This window comes from Hoplias malabaricus, chromosome 8 (genome assembly GCF_029633855.1).
Source record: "Hoplias malabaricus isolate fHopMal1 chromosome 8, fHopMal1.hap1, whole genome shotgun sequence".
Classification (NCBI taxonomy): Eukaryota; Metazoa; Chordata; class Actinopteri; order Characiformes; family Erythrinidae; genus Hoplias; species Hoplias malabaricus.
In genome coordinates this window covers 39,784,575-39,798,409 of record NC_089807.1, presented here as the reverse complement: position 1 = coordinate 39,798,409, position 13,835 = coordinate 39,784,575, and the positions used below count along the sequence as shown (strand labels likewise).

The following is a 13,835-nucleotide window of genomic DNA, read 5'->3' as shown; positions in this document are numbered from 1 at the left end:
GTGGAAACTGATGTATCAAATATTAGAATTTACAGATTCTAAAAGATTATATTAATAAAAGATATTAATATTAAAATAAATAAAACATTGTCAATGCTCTGACTTTTGTTTTTGTATATTTTAATGGTCTTAATAAAGAGGAACACATGATGTCATTGACCTGAAGCAGCATTTTAATGAAGGTACGAGTGTAAACAGTGCCCCGTGTGGTGAGTCTCCAGTCTGAGTGAGTTAGTTGAACAAGCCAGGCTTGGAGTCTGGATGCAATGCCAATGATTTGGTTTAGTGAAATACAGAAACAGGATGAGGCTAAATCTCCCAATCAAAGCCAATAGTCTTAACACTTAAGTAATATTAAAATAATAATAATAATAATAATAATAACAACGGGTGGCACGGTGGCGCAGCAGGTAGTGTCGCAGTCATACAGCTCCAGGGGCCTGGAGGTTGTGGGTTCGATTCCCGCTCTGGGTGACTGTCTGTGAGGAGTTGGTGTGTTCTCTCTGTGTCTGCGTGGGTTTCCTCCGGGTGCTCCGGTTTCCTCCCACAGTCCAAAAACACACGTTGGTAGGTGGATTGGCGACTCAAAAGTGTCTGTAGGTGTGTGTGTGTGTGTGTCTGAGTTGCCCTGTGAAGGACTGGCGCCCCCTCCAGGGTGTATTCCCGCCTTGCGCCCAATGATTCCAGGTAGGCTCTGGACCCACCGTGACCCTGAACTGGATAAGCGCTCACAGATAATGAATGAATGAATGAATAATAATAATAACTATGCCACAGTCAATGGTGGGACATTCATGTCACTCCCATGGCCAAATCATCACTCGATCCCTTGTTTCCTTGGATGGATCAATAGGTCTATAGGTACTTCATACATGACATCAAGCAAATTGAGAATTGTTCAAACCAAAGGGAAGAAGTGTATATAAACCACAAGTAGCACCGGGGAACAATGGGTTCACCACATTTACTGACCACTCCCAGGTGTGACAAATAACAAAGGTGGGGCTAAAGTAGAGATCAGAATCAAAACAAAACGCATGGTTGAAACCACATGGGGAGGTAAACAAGAGCGAATCAGATACAAAGGATAGGGCAAGATAGGGTTGGATGCAGCAGTGAGTGTTTGAGTGGGGTTGCAAATTAGATCAATGAGTTCACTCAGGAAAAGTATGGTACAGGTACATTATAGTCACTAACAGTGGCAGTAGCAGTGGTTTAAAGTCCCCTAAAGGTACATTACATCCTCTTCTCCAGAAGGAGAGGTGAATATTTGTAAGCTTTCATTATAGTGCTGTGTAAAATTAAAGAACATAAATCCTGGAGGAAAAAAAAAAGTACTGAATGTATACCATTGAGGGTACGTATGTAGATAAGTAATATTTATTTATGGAGCACATTTAAAACCAAAGACCATTTCCCAAAGTGCTTTACAATATAGAAAGACAATAAAAATATAGATAGGGATGAAAAGGGGAGGGGAGAGCGGAAAAAATAAATGAAAACAGGGTGCTGCCACAGTGAAAGTTTCTCTGAGGGTGTAGCTTCGCTCTTAACAATGCCATTAACGTCATTTTCTACATTAATAGTTGAGAAAAACTCATACAGAGAAACGAAAGCAAAAACGCTAGATTTCTATGGGTTTGAACTCTGAGTCTTACTTCTGCTTTTTTGTTCATTTCTCTACCCACAACCCTTCCACCATAAACACACACATACGCATTCCATTTCACCTGTTCCTTCCCTCCTAGCACCAGACGCCATGCACTTGCAGCACTTTCCTCCCCCTCACAGTGTCTTTTCCCCTTCTCTAATTGATTGAGTCACAGCTGACACCTCATCGTCGAGGCCTGTGTGTCTGGAGCTGCAGCTAGCGGTTAGCAACATAAGTTAAATAAATAAATAAATAAATAAATAAATAAACCACTACGCTTTATGGTTCACATATGGTTTGTGGGACTATAACCTCCAAAGAACAGCATGGAAATTAATGAAACACTTTGAAGCAGCTGTACAAGAGGCTAATGGTGTTTTCCACTGCATGGTTTTTACACTGCTTGTCTCTACCCTGCTTGTTTGATTTTAAAGAAGGCTAATTTGGAAACTGGTACTAGGAACTGGGTACATTTTTTTTTTTTTAAAAAAGAACCCATTATTGCAATTTCAGCAGTTAATTTCAGGGATGAGCTGTGGTATTGCAAAACTAACAAGGTACCAGGTGCCAAAAAGCAAGTAGAGTTGTGTAGAGTCATGTAGTATAGGTACTACACTGTGGAAAAGTGCTATAAGGTCACCATGTCCAGTGACAAATGCTGGCTGGAGGGGTATATAAAAATGAACCAAGCCCTGTACTGTGGAGCAGTAGAACACCCTGGAGTGATGGATTCCCTTTAAATACCTAAAAGACGGGCTGGAATTGTGTGATCCAGATTTAATCAATCATACAACATCAGTACCTGACCTTGCGAACACGCTCATGGCTGAAGGCTATCAAAGTCTCACAGAAATGTTCCGACATTTTCAAGCCTTCCCAGAAGGGTAGGTGCTGTTATTGCAGCTAAGGACAACAAATCAATATCAGGAATCAAGAAAATATCATCATAAAATATTTCTGCCATCCAACCAGAACCTTAGCTTCTGCGGAAAATTACGGAAAGTAAACAAGAAGCTCCACCAATAGCAAGTCTGCAAGCCTTGGTCTCTTAAGGATCTGCAGTCATCTCGGCTGGATCTGATCAGAGGAGTTTTTCTGACAGACGCTGCCTTCGGAGACCTCATACTGTACAAATCCAAAGCACACAAAACGAAGCAGAGTAAATGATGAAAGAGGAACACAAGCGTTGCCTGATATGGGGTGATGTCTCAGCCAACAACGCTCTGAGATCCACATAAGCTTCCTCACACTGACCTGTGTCGCTCACAGAACGCTGTGATTATGCAGCAAAAAATAAACTTACAGCTTTGATATGCAGCTGCTTTGTAGTTCAAGAGTGGGTCCTCAATTTCTTCAGGGAATCTTTGAGTAACAGGAAATAAAGACACACAGCGCTGCTCTTCCTTGCTTTGACCATCTCCACAGTCAAGCTGAAGAAGTGTGTAGTAGCCTCAAACAGGTTTTCATACAGTGGTGGCAGCAGCATTGATAGACCATAGGTTTGTAGTAGACCTTCATTGATATTCACACAGTTCGTATATGTACCTGTGTTAGTTCAAGACCCTGCAAGTTTATCCATAGATAGGGTGACCAGATCTGTCTCGCCCCTCGCTGAACCTATGTGTGCTTTTAGGTCCTTTACACCTTCATTTGCTGCAAAAAAACATGGGAATTTCTTATTTAATTCATCTGAGATCTTACATTTATGTGTCGGCATAGCTGCTCAAAACTGGGTACATGAGGGTGGGTACATGAGCTTTGCCTGACGTAAACAAGGACTACTGACGTGCAGACTGACCAATTAAATGTTTACAGAGAAGGTTATCGACCAATTACGGTAGCTCTACAGTCAGACCGTCCAATCAGAAGATTTTAGGCTAAATCACCACGCCCCCTTCTCACTCAAGCGAACCAATCGGAGTAGGGGAGGGCGGGACTAGTTTGTGAACGAAACTTCTCGAAGTTCTATGTAAGCTCTAGAAAAACAAAATCCCGGACGTTTGTGAAATTCCGCCCGGACATTTTTTTAAATCTAAAAAAGAGGACATGTCCGGGTAAAAGAGGACGTCTGGTCACCCTACCATAGATCAACACAGCTTGGTTGTTGTCACTGCACTCAAGACCTTGCATTAGCAATTAGCATGTCTAGACTTCCCTCATAGGAAATGTACAACTAATATCACTGGTTCAAATTTTTGTGACAGAAGAAAGTTATCATGATGCGAAAAGACCAGCTCATTTCTGTGTAAACACAATCTATTGAGAAAGCCTCATCAAAATGGGTTAGCATTACTGCTAATGACTCTCCAGGTCATATCATATTTTGATATCTAGATAATATACCAAACCTGCAGTGATCCATCAACTTGGAACCATTTCAGTTCCCATAGCTTATTGGAACTGTCTTGTCCACAAACCATAAACATATGTTCCCAGCCAGAACCTGTGGGCATGTCAAAGTAAAGAAGCCCCAGAAAGATCTCAGAGCCTTAAATAAAGCTTTTTCATGCATTAGAGCTGGATGTGGTCTTTTACAGCATGGTATATATAAACACAATTTACACATAACTCAAAATGATAAGAGCCCAATGTAAACAGTGAATAACAATGACTCTTTCCAGATTCTGTCCATATATCTCTACCGCTGGCACTGGGGCCGAGCAATGCTGGAACCGAGAAAACTTGCAACACCCCCTGCTGGTGACATATCCTTGGTTCTCGTAAAACTGGTGGCTGATTCGCTGAATAGAACCAAGGTTACAAGTATCCTGAATCAAAACGCTTCAAGAACCTTCAAGAGTTTTATTGTAGAAAAGTGCTACTAAATAGTAAATGAAGTGCTACCTCCCCCTTATGAAGAATCACCAGATAACAAGAGCATGAGTGGCAACCTGGGTCCGCAAACAGCTTTTTCCCAATAAGTTGATTATTTGATTATTTTTATTACAATTTATTTTTTGTGTGTACTGCAAACATGCACATAAAGAACAATTTTCCACTCACCTCAGGCTGAGAGAGAGCTGCTGGTCCTTGGACTTGAGGAGTTCAGCTACGGAGAAGCTAGCACTGCCCAGGAAACTGCTCTGTGGAAGATAAGAGAGTATAATTCAAATTAAAATAACAACATGTTTTTGCTATCACTGGCAAAGGCAACAGCTTTTAAGGGTCATACAAGTTCACAAGAGAACACAGTGTCCATCATATCTCATAAACAAGCACATAGCACCAGGAGGTCCTAAACATACTGTACGCCACAATTAGCACATGACAGAACGGTGTTAGACGTTAGCACGTCTGCAGCCTGCTACATATTTCAGCAGTGTTTGTAAAAGCCTCGTGTTCTCCTCGAGCTGAGCCGCTGTAAGGATGTGAGATTAAACACGAGGATGAGGTTCCTGCCTCTACAAAGTGTCAATGTTGTTAGCAATGGACGCTAACCACTCCTGACACACCTCAGCACAAGGTCTTCGAGTTTGAGGGGCTTCTGAGGGGTTCTGCTGCTCATGTGAGATGCTACAGTGAGTGTGGAGGGCTGGATAACACTTAGAAATATAAATAAATAAAAACATTTCACACGATAGCCAGGCAAATACGTGTAAATATACTGGTTATGTGTTTACATTCAGAAGAATGGTATGTTTGAGGTGAAATACGACGGCCTGTTTAGTTTCATGTGCTGTTAGCGCTCCTCCGAATTTAGAGTGGGTTAAAATAAGTCATTTTTACCCACCTATGAAGTAGGAATTAAGCAATAAATTCATCTCTTTTCACGATTTTCAATATTTGGAGGGTTCTTTGCCATTTCTCTACCATGAGTAATGGGAGCCTAGCATGTCTGACTGAGCTGCTTTGTTTTTTTTTGTTTTTTTTTTGCACGCTTACTTTGTAAAAAACATTATGCTTCCTATAACTATAAGTTTTCCCCCCCCCCCCCCCCCCAGCACACACACACACTGAAGAGCCAGCAAATGATAAGGAAACCATCTTCTGAATTAATACAATTTATTTATTATTACAATTGTGTAGGTTCCTTTTAAGAGTCCTAAGACAAGACACAAGACACTCTGTTAGCACTGTTAGCTTCTTGCTGGTGTAGATTTAAGAGTGTAGCTCATCTGCTGATGCATTTCAGTCAAGCGCCTAGCCATACATTAAGAGAATGTTTCTGACCATAGATCTACTCAAGTCTGGATATACTTTGGATGACAAGTCCTTCTAAACCTAGCAAATGCATGGATGAAGGCCTGAAAGAGCATAGACCCACTGACAGACCGGGGAAGTTTACAGTGTCACTGCCGTCTGCTGTGGTCAAGAAACTCCTGCTTGCTCTTGCGCTGTAGCAGCACATGAAATTCCTGCACGGTTTTGATTGGTGTTTCATTCAGGATTTGATTGTGGAGTGTGGAGTGTCTCAAGTTTTTATCATGAGTTTTTTTTTTTTTTATCGTTTAGTGTGGGTCAGGCTTTACACAAAGCAGTAGTACAGGATCAGCTGCTACACAAAGTGAATGTGGGACGGTCAGATTTTAAGACGCACTCACCACTGACCCAAAAAGCAGCTCTGGCCACACTGTGGTCTGAGACAGCACAGCAGCAATCAACCAGTGGAGTGTGAAGTAATCAGGGTCTGTTTGGGTGAGAAAATTTGGCTGGACAATCACAGGATGGATAAGGATTACTATTTCAGTTTCTATTGCGTTTCTCTCTCCTCCTCTCTCTCTCTCCTCTCCTCTCTCTCTCTCTCCTCTCTCTCTCTCTCTTTCTCTCTCTCTCCCCCCTCTCTCTCTCTCTCTCTCTCTCTCTCTCTCTCTCTCTCTCTCTCTCTCTCTCTCTCTCTCTCTCTCTCCCCTCTCTCTCTCTCTCTCTCTGTCTCTCTCTCTCTCTCTCGCTCTCTCTCTCACTCTCTCTCCCTCTCTCCTCTCTCTCTCCTCTCCCCTCTCTCTCTCTCTCTCTCTCTCTCTCTCTCTCTCATGTTATTGCTGCAAAATCTTGTTTACAAAGCCAGTGTTCTTACGCAAAGCCCACAGAGTAATCACTTCACACATACATACACACAAAACACCTGGCAGCTGGTGTGTGTGTGTGTGTGTGTGTGTGTGTATTAAGGTGTGTCAGAGCTCCAAGTAGGTCACGGTGAGAGAAGACCAGGGACATCAGTAACACAAACTCAATTTTTTGTATGTACGGACATACAAAACACACACACACACACACACACACACACACACACACACACACACACACACAGGATGATAGAAATAGCACAGTGACAGCAGATCAGAAAATGAGAAGGAGATGGAGAGGAGATAAATAGTACAAAGTAGGTGAAGTGAGCAAGAAAGGCAAAGAACAGAAGAGAGATAAAGGAAGAGGAGGAGGAGGAGGTGAGAGAGAGAGAGAGAGAGAGAGAGAGAGAGAGAGAGAGAAGAGAGAGAGAGAGAGAGAGAGAGAGAGAGAGAGAAAAGAATGGAAATAATGAACAAAAAGAGTAGAGAAACGGAGAGTGAGACAAACACACACACACACACACACACACACTCTGTCTCTCGACAGGACTCAGCTTTGTTCAGCTCCATAATGGCAAGGACACAAGGACACACTCAAATCAGTGTGAGAAGCTAATTATCTCACACACACACACACACACACACACAAACACACACACACACACACACACACAAAATAAATAAATAGTGGAATCCCCTCATGATATTCCCTCCCAAATTAATTACATCTCTCTGTTCTGTAGTTAAAACTCAGCGTAACACTCAGCTCAGACTCTGTTAATGACTTGAGTGACATACTGCAGACTAAGCTACATTTACCTCAGTACACTCTAGAGCAGCAAATAGCCTGAGAACAATTTCAAAAGAGAATGAACAGAGGATAAGGTTCTGCGACACTGTAAATGGGTACAGAGCAATCCACGTCCAGGGTCCCGTATTTGTGGGTTCTCCCGATGTGGGTTTGTGGATTGGCGGTTGGTGGATTGGCAACTCAAAGTGTGTGAGTGAATGTGTGATTGTGTGTCGCCCTGCGATAGACTGGCGTCTGGCCTATCTGGAACCTGGAACCTGCTTCATTGAAGTGTGTAACCACGTTTTAGAGCATGTCCTTTAGATGAATCGGCTGAGACGGAAGGCTCCAGCTTGTTTGGAAAACGCCCATTTTTAAGGATGTTTGAGGCCATGTCTTGCACATTATTTAAACGCTAACTCACAAAGGACATCTCTAAGCATTTTAACTTGAAGTTCCACTCAAACTGTCAGAGCTCAGCTGCTGAGGAAGACTTCAGTGATTGGTTAGGCAACCTTTTCAAGCTTTCAAACTTGTTGTGATAGTTTCTTGCTCCCAGCTGTGAGTGGATGTAACATTATTTGATGCGTTTGAGCTAGAAGGAGTTAAGCTTCTATCATCAGATCCACTTTCTGGCAATTTGCTGCCATAACTCATTTTGTTTTGTCATGTGTTCATCAAAAAGCACTCTGACATGCGTTTTTGTGCCATTTTGTTTGCCTGGTGCTGTTTGTTCCCACTTTCGTGGCCACGTCTACATCCGGTCTAAGATCAGACTAAGAATTACTGTCAGTTTGAGTTGGAAAGCTGGATTATTTTTAAATAACAAGATATATTTAATTAATTACTTTCAAATTTCGGTCATTTTTATTTTTTGCTTTTCCAGTTACAGGTATTTCCCAGTCATATACTCAGGACCAACAGTGGGGGGTCAAAGACCACCAGCATCCTACTTCCTGCACTTATGTTTGTGTCTAAGTGGCCACCGTACCTTTACCTCAAGTCATATGACTCTTGAGTCTAACACTCGCTTTCATTCATTCACTCATTCATTATCTGTAACCCTTATCCAGTTCAGGGTCGCGTTGGGTCCAGAGCCTACCTGGAATCATTGGGCGCAAGGCGGGAATACACCCTGGAGGGGGCGCCTTCACAGGGCAACACAGACACACACACATTCACTCACACACTCACACCTACAGACACTTTTGAGTCGCCAATCCACCTACCAACGTGTGTTTTTGGACGGTGGGAGGAAACCGGAGCACCCGGAGGAAACCCACGCGGACACAGGGAGAACATACCACACTCCTCACAGACAATCACCCGGAGGAAACCCACGCAGACACAGGGAGAACACACCACACTCCTCACAGACAGTCACCGGAGCGGGAATCGAACCCACAACCTCTAGGCCCCTGAGCTGTGTGACTGCAACACTCGCTTTCAGCTTGATTTCAAACTACAATCAGACCTGAGCCAGGTTTACTCTTGACAATCCAATTCATTTCACAATTTGAGCTTTTGAACATGAGCTGCATAGTCCATCTTTCAGAAACACACATTCCTTTCATTTCCAGTTTCAAAAACCCAGCTGTTTTTCGGACATCCTTTAGGAACAGATTTTGTTCCCGCTTCATAAACCACCCCACCATTCTGCACCCACTTTCATGAGCTGTTTGAAAAGCAAATGAAGGCTCGGCACTGTCTTTTGGAGTGTTTGTGATGTGTGGACGCACTCTTCAGCTTGTTTATTTAAGATAACGTGAACAATGCTCCGCACGTCAGTGCTTTATTGCCCAGCTTCAAATCAGGATCTAAAACTGCACATCAGCAGCCGTTCCCCTTCAGCTGCACTTGACAGGGGGAGATACTCTAAACATGCAGGCTCTAGCAAACTGCATCATCTCCACTGTCCCCTATGTTTGAAAATGAGCTGGGGAGTGTCTACTGGGCCTACCTGTACCTATTAGGACCTAGTACACCTCCAGAGATCTCCAAATCTGGATCTAGACTTCAGGCTGGGATTTTAAAATGACTGGCTGGCTTCACTACAGCTATAGTTAATTCACCTGACTGGCCAGGTCTAGTGTCATACCGACAGGCTTTTGTAAAACCCTGGCCTGGAACATGGATCAAGATCCTGATTTGAAGACCTCTGTGGCCTAGACCGTGCACCAGTCCGTCACAGGGTATCATACACTCACCCAGTCACTCGCACACTCACTCCAACATGGTGGGAGACCAGAGCATCCAGAGAAACCCACACAGATACAGGGAGAACACACCAAACTCCACACTGATAGTGACCAGGTGGGTATTTGACACCACGGCCAATCATAATCTCATTCATAGCTCATTGGTACAAGGAGAGAAATCGGTACTATTAGTGCTATGTTAATAAAGCTTGAATGATGTTATTTAGTTTATGTGTTACAATAAAACAGAAAATAGCATAACCAAAACAAACCCAAACAAATGGGCCTGTATAGCTAGACTCCCCCTAATGGCATGAGGCTTCCAAGCTGCCATTGTAAAGGCAACCCATGCTTCCTCCAAAACATGTGAAGCCAACCTTTACTTCTTTTCAACCTGCTGCCAACAGAATATTGTTAGATCTCCCGACATGATTGGAGGTGAACACTAACTGCACTGTTCTGATATGCTAACTAACAGAGGCCTGCATTGACTAGCACCTTGCTGAGTAATGGAGGATTAGAGTCTATCCACCCATAGACTGGAGCCAGTTGTGTGCTCTTGGACTCCTGGCAACGAACGGCTGACACAGCACTATTTTCATATGTTGGCTCTATTATTCTTTGGACTTGAATCAGCTCCCGCTACCAGGATAACACAATACAGGGACAGTAAAGTCAGCAAGACACCACACATTGTGCAAACACCATAGCATTTCAGTAAGACACTGAGAATTGTGCTCTGTTCAATACAGTCATATTTCTTCAGCAATTTCACTGGCGTAGTCACAAGTAGCTTTACAGAAACCCAGGTCCTACCCCCAAGAGCAAAGGCTGAAGGCAATGGTGGTAAGAAAACCTCCCTCTAAGCAACAGGAAGAAATCTTGAGATTATCCAGGACGTGTCTGAGTGAATGAAGCGTATTTTGATATATATATATAATCCCTCTCTGCATTGTAAGCTCAGTCAGGCTGAAGGAGAATGCGATGGCGCTTATACACACAGTCACAAAAAGTCACTTGACCAGATCAAAGGGCAATGTGTCGTCACGTAAGAGAGGGTCAGCCCCATGTCACAACACAGTGGTTAATCTTAAGAACAAAGATGGTAGCAGTTTGGGGGAAAAAAAACATGGCTGTTCCAGACACTGATACTCCCTAAAATCTGAGGACAACTGGGTTTGAACATTTTTAATTGTCTCTTCAGAACGTTGGTGGATTGCTGTCTGTTAGCATGTTAGCTAGCAAGGTCCACTTGCTATGTAGGTAAGGGAGAGCTGTGAGCCACTGCCGCCATGCCCGCCGCCATCTTGGATCCAGGCCATTGTGGTACAAGGTCCCAACATCATGAAGTACATAAAGCATTCTATATGCTACACCTACAGTACCAGTCAAATGTTTGGACACGCCCACCCAGGGAGGGTCTCCTTTGTTTTGGGCCATTTTCCACATGTTGTGAATGTACAGCACCAGTCAAAAGTTTAGACAACTCCTCATTCAATGGTTTTTCTTTGTTTTTATAATTTTCTACGTTGTAAATGCATATGGAAGACATTAAAATTATGAAGGAACACATATGGATTTATGTAGTGAACAAATAAAAGTGTTAAACAAATAGCTTTGCACACGTTCTAAGTTCTCTCCGTCAGCTTCATGAGGTCGTCACCTGGAATGGTTTTCAATGAAAAGCCGTGGCCTCGTCAAGAGTTCATTTGTGGAACTGCTCGTGACTGGTGCTGTAAATGACACTTATTTTCATATATTTATATAGTTTCAACATAATTTATGTTCAGTTTTCAAAGTAGGGGTTTTCAACTCACACACACTGCTTTGAAAACTGAAAATATTACAGACATGGGTTTGTCATATGACGCTGCCTGCTGTAGAGGATCAATATGGCACTAGAAAATGATCGAATGTGACCTTGATAGATGGTTTATTACTGGGGGAAAGGTGGCTGTTTCATCAGGAAGAGGGACTAAAGTGACGTCTGTATTTAGATCCAGAGAATGATGTCAGTGGAGAGGGCTGTGCATTCAATTCCTTGTCAGAAACTCAGGGATCAAAAGTGTTTCTGAATTGTGCGCGAGGACAAAACTGTGTACCTTTTACAATATTTACGACAATCCCATCAGCACAAGGAGGTGGCGTGAGTTCTCTCTCTCTCTCTCTCTCTCTCTCTCTCTCTCTCTCTCTTTCTCTCTCTCTCTCTCTCTCTCTCTCTCTCTCACCCACTAATAGTGTAAACAATAGCTGTGCACAAAGGGCTGCGGCCTTCACTTTCTGTTTCTTGCTCATGCTTCCTTTCAGTCTCTTGCTCTCCGTGTGTTGCGAGGAACACACAGTATTGTGAGTTAGAAAGGGCATCCTGTTCCTGTCTGACCCCAAAAACCACTCAATAAACCCTCCATCACTTCCTTCTCCCTCTCCCCCTCTCCTTTCGTTCTCTGCTACAGTCACTTCAGGGCACCTCAAGTAAAAGTGTATCTAAGCTACTTCAAGTAAAAGTACCTCCCAAAACCAGCTTGAGCAAAGAAAGTAGAAAGTGCAGGGTTCAGTAAAATTACAGAGTCATTTCTAGAGCTGCTGAGTACACCCTGCCTCTCTCAGTGCAGGGCCTGACATTTCCAGGCTCTGTTCTTATCCTTCTGTTGCACTCTTGTAAGGCTTCTACATCTTAAAACTGAATAATTTACAATACGAAGATCAGCTCCGGGTCCCCGCAATGAAGGCTGGGCCCTAAAGTGGTCAGTGGGTAAACAACTGTGGGTCCCCACTATGTGAGAAATACCTGGTGCACACACATACACTTCAGTGACAGCATACAGACAATGGGCCCTACACTTTTCCTCCTGTTCTTTTTTAAGTCTCTCTCTGTTAAAGTTCGGAATGATGAAACCTCTGAGAAAGCAGGATCACACACACACACACACACACACACACACACACACACACACACACACAGAAACGAGGCAGAAGAGAGAGGAGCGGAAGGTAGAAAAACGAGGGAAGACAAACGAGCCCTTCGCAGCATGCAGGAGGATTGATTACAATCGTCTGGCTGCACTCGTTCACTTTTGATCTCATTCTTTTCTTTCCCTCATAGGGCAACAGAGAGAGAGAGAGAGGGAGAGAGAGAGAGAGAGAGAGAGAGAGAGAGAGAGAGAGAGAGAGAGAGAGAGAGAGAGTTCTGATCTGTGGCCTTTTTCTACACCGGAGGACACTTGAACTGGACACACAGACACACACACACACACACAATCAACCACAACCGCAAAGTACACTCCTGAGACATAAAGGTAAACACAGTGCCAAGGCTGCGTGCTCCATTCCGAAGGCCAGTATCACACTGCAGTAATAAAGACTCTCAAGCCTCTCCTTTATTGATTTGCACACACACTCTATTCTTTCCTTTCAGTTGTTCTTCTTTTTCAACTCATTTCTCTCTTTGCTTCCTCCTCCACTTCCTCTCTCTGCAATTCAACCTCACGTTACCACGATTTCTTACTTTTTACCAATTCTCTTCTTTTCTCTCCCTCTCTCTGCCTGCATCTTTCTCCTTTCACCTTTCACTCTCTCGTCTTAGTTCTCTCCACCTGTCATTTCTCATTCTTTCTCTCCTCCTCTTCTCAGCGTAACTTTCTCCTTTTCTCCCTCTCTCTAACTCTAGTTTATTTATCTTCTATCTTTCTCCCAACTTCATTCACTCCACCCCCCCCCCCCTCTCTCTCTATCATATTTATCTTCGGTCTTCCAACACCATTCACTCCATCTCCTCTAACCCCTTTTTCTTCCTCTGTTCCTTCTCTCCATCTCTCTCTCTCTCTCTCTCTCTCTCTCTTTCCCAAATACACAAGTAAAAGGCATACATTAAAGTGTATAAATGTAAATGCATCGGACACACACACACACACACACACACACACACACACACACACACACATACACAGGGAGATGAAAAGCAGACTTACTTGTCAGCAGTGCCTCCCAGATTCAGCAGTGTAGTGGTGATGCTGCTTGTTGGGACAGAGCCCCTGGCAGAGCTGCGTGGTGGGGCTCAGCCTCCACACGGAGCTGCACCTTGGAGCTCAGTCTATTTAGAGTGCAGTGCCGTGTTCTCCTTCCTGTATTTCTCCTAACACTCTCTGAGCTCTGCTCCGATATAAATCCACTCTAAATCTGATAGAGTGTGT

At 43.5% G+C, this 13,835-nt stretch overlaps 1 protein-coding gene across 3 annotated transcripts in view; it reads right to left on the bottom strand.

Annotated features, from left to right (window-relative positions):
* Positions 1-13,812, bottom strand: part of inpp4b (inositol polyphosphate-4-phosphatase type II B) — a 161,679-nt gene extending 147,867 nt beyond the window's left edge. For all 3 annotated transcript variants that reach the window (XM_066679299.1, XM_066679298.1, XM_066679297.1), the window contains exons 1-2: positions 13,614-13,812; positions 4,655-4,734 (exon numbers count right to left, since the gene is read on the bottom strand). The gene's annotated coding sequence lies outside the window, so the exon portion shown is untranslated. The remainder of the gene's footprint in view (positions 1-4,654; positions 4,735-13,613) is intronic.
* Positions 13,813-13,835: the final 23 nt, after the last annotated feature.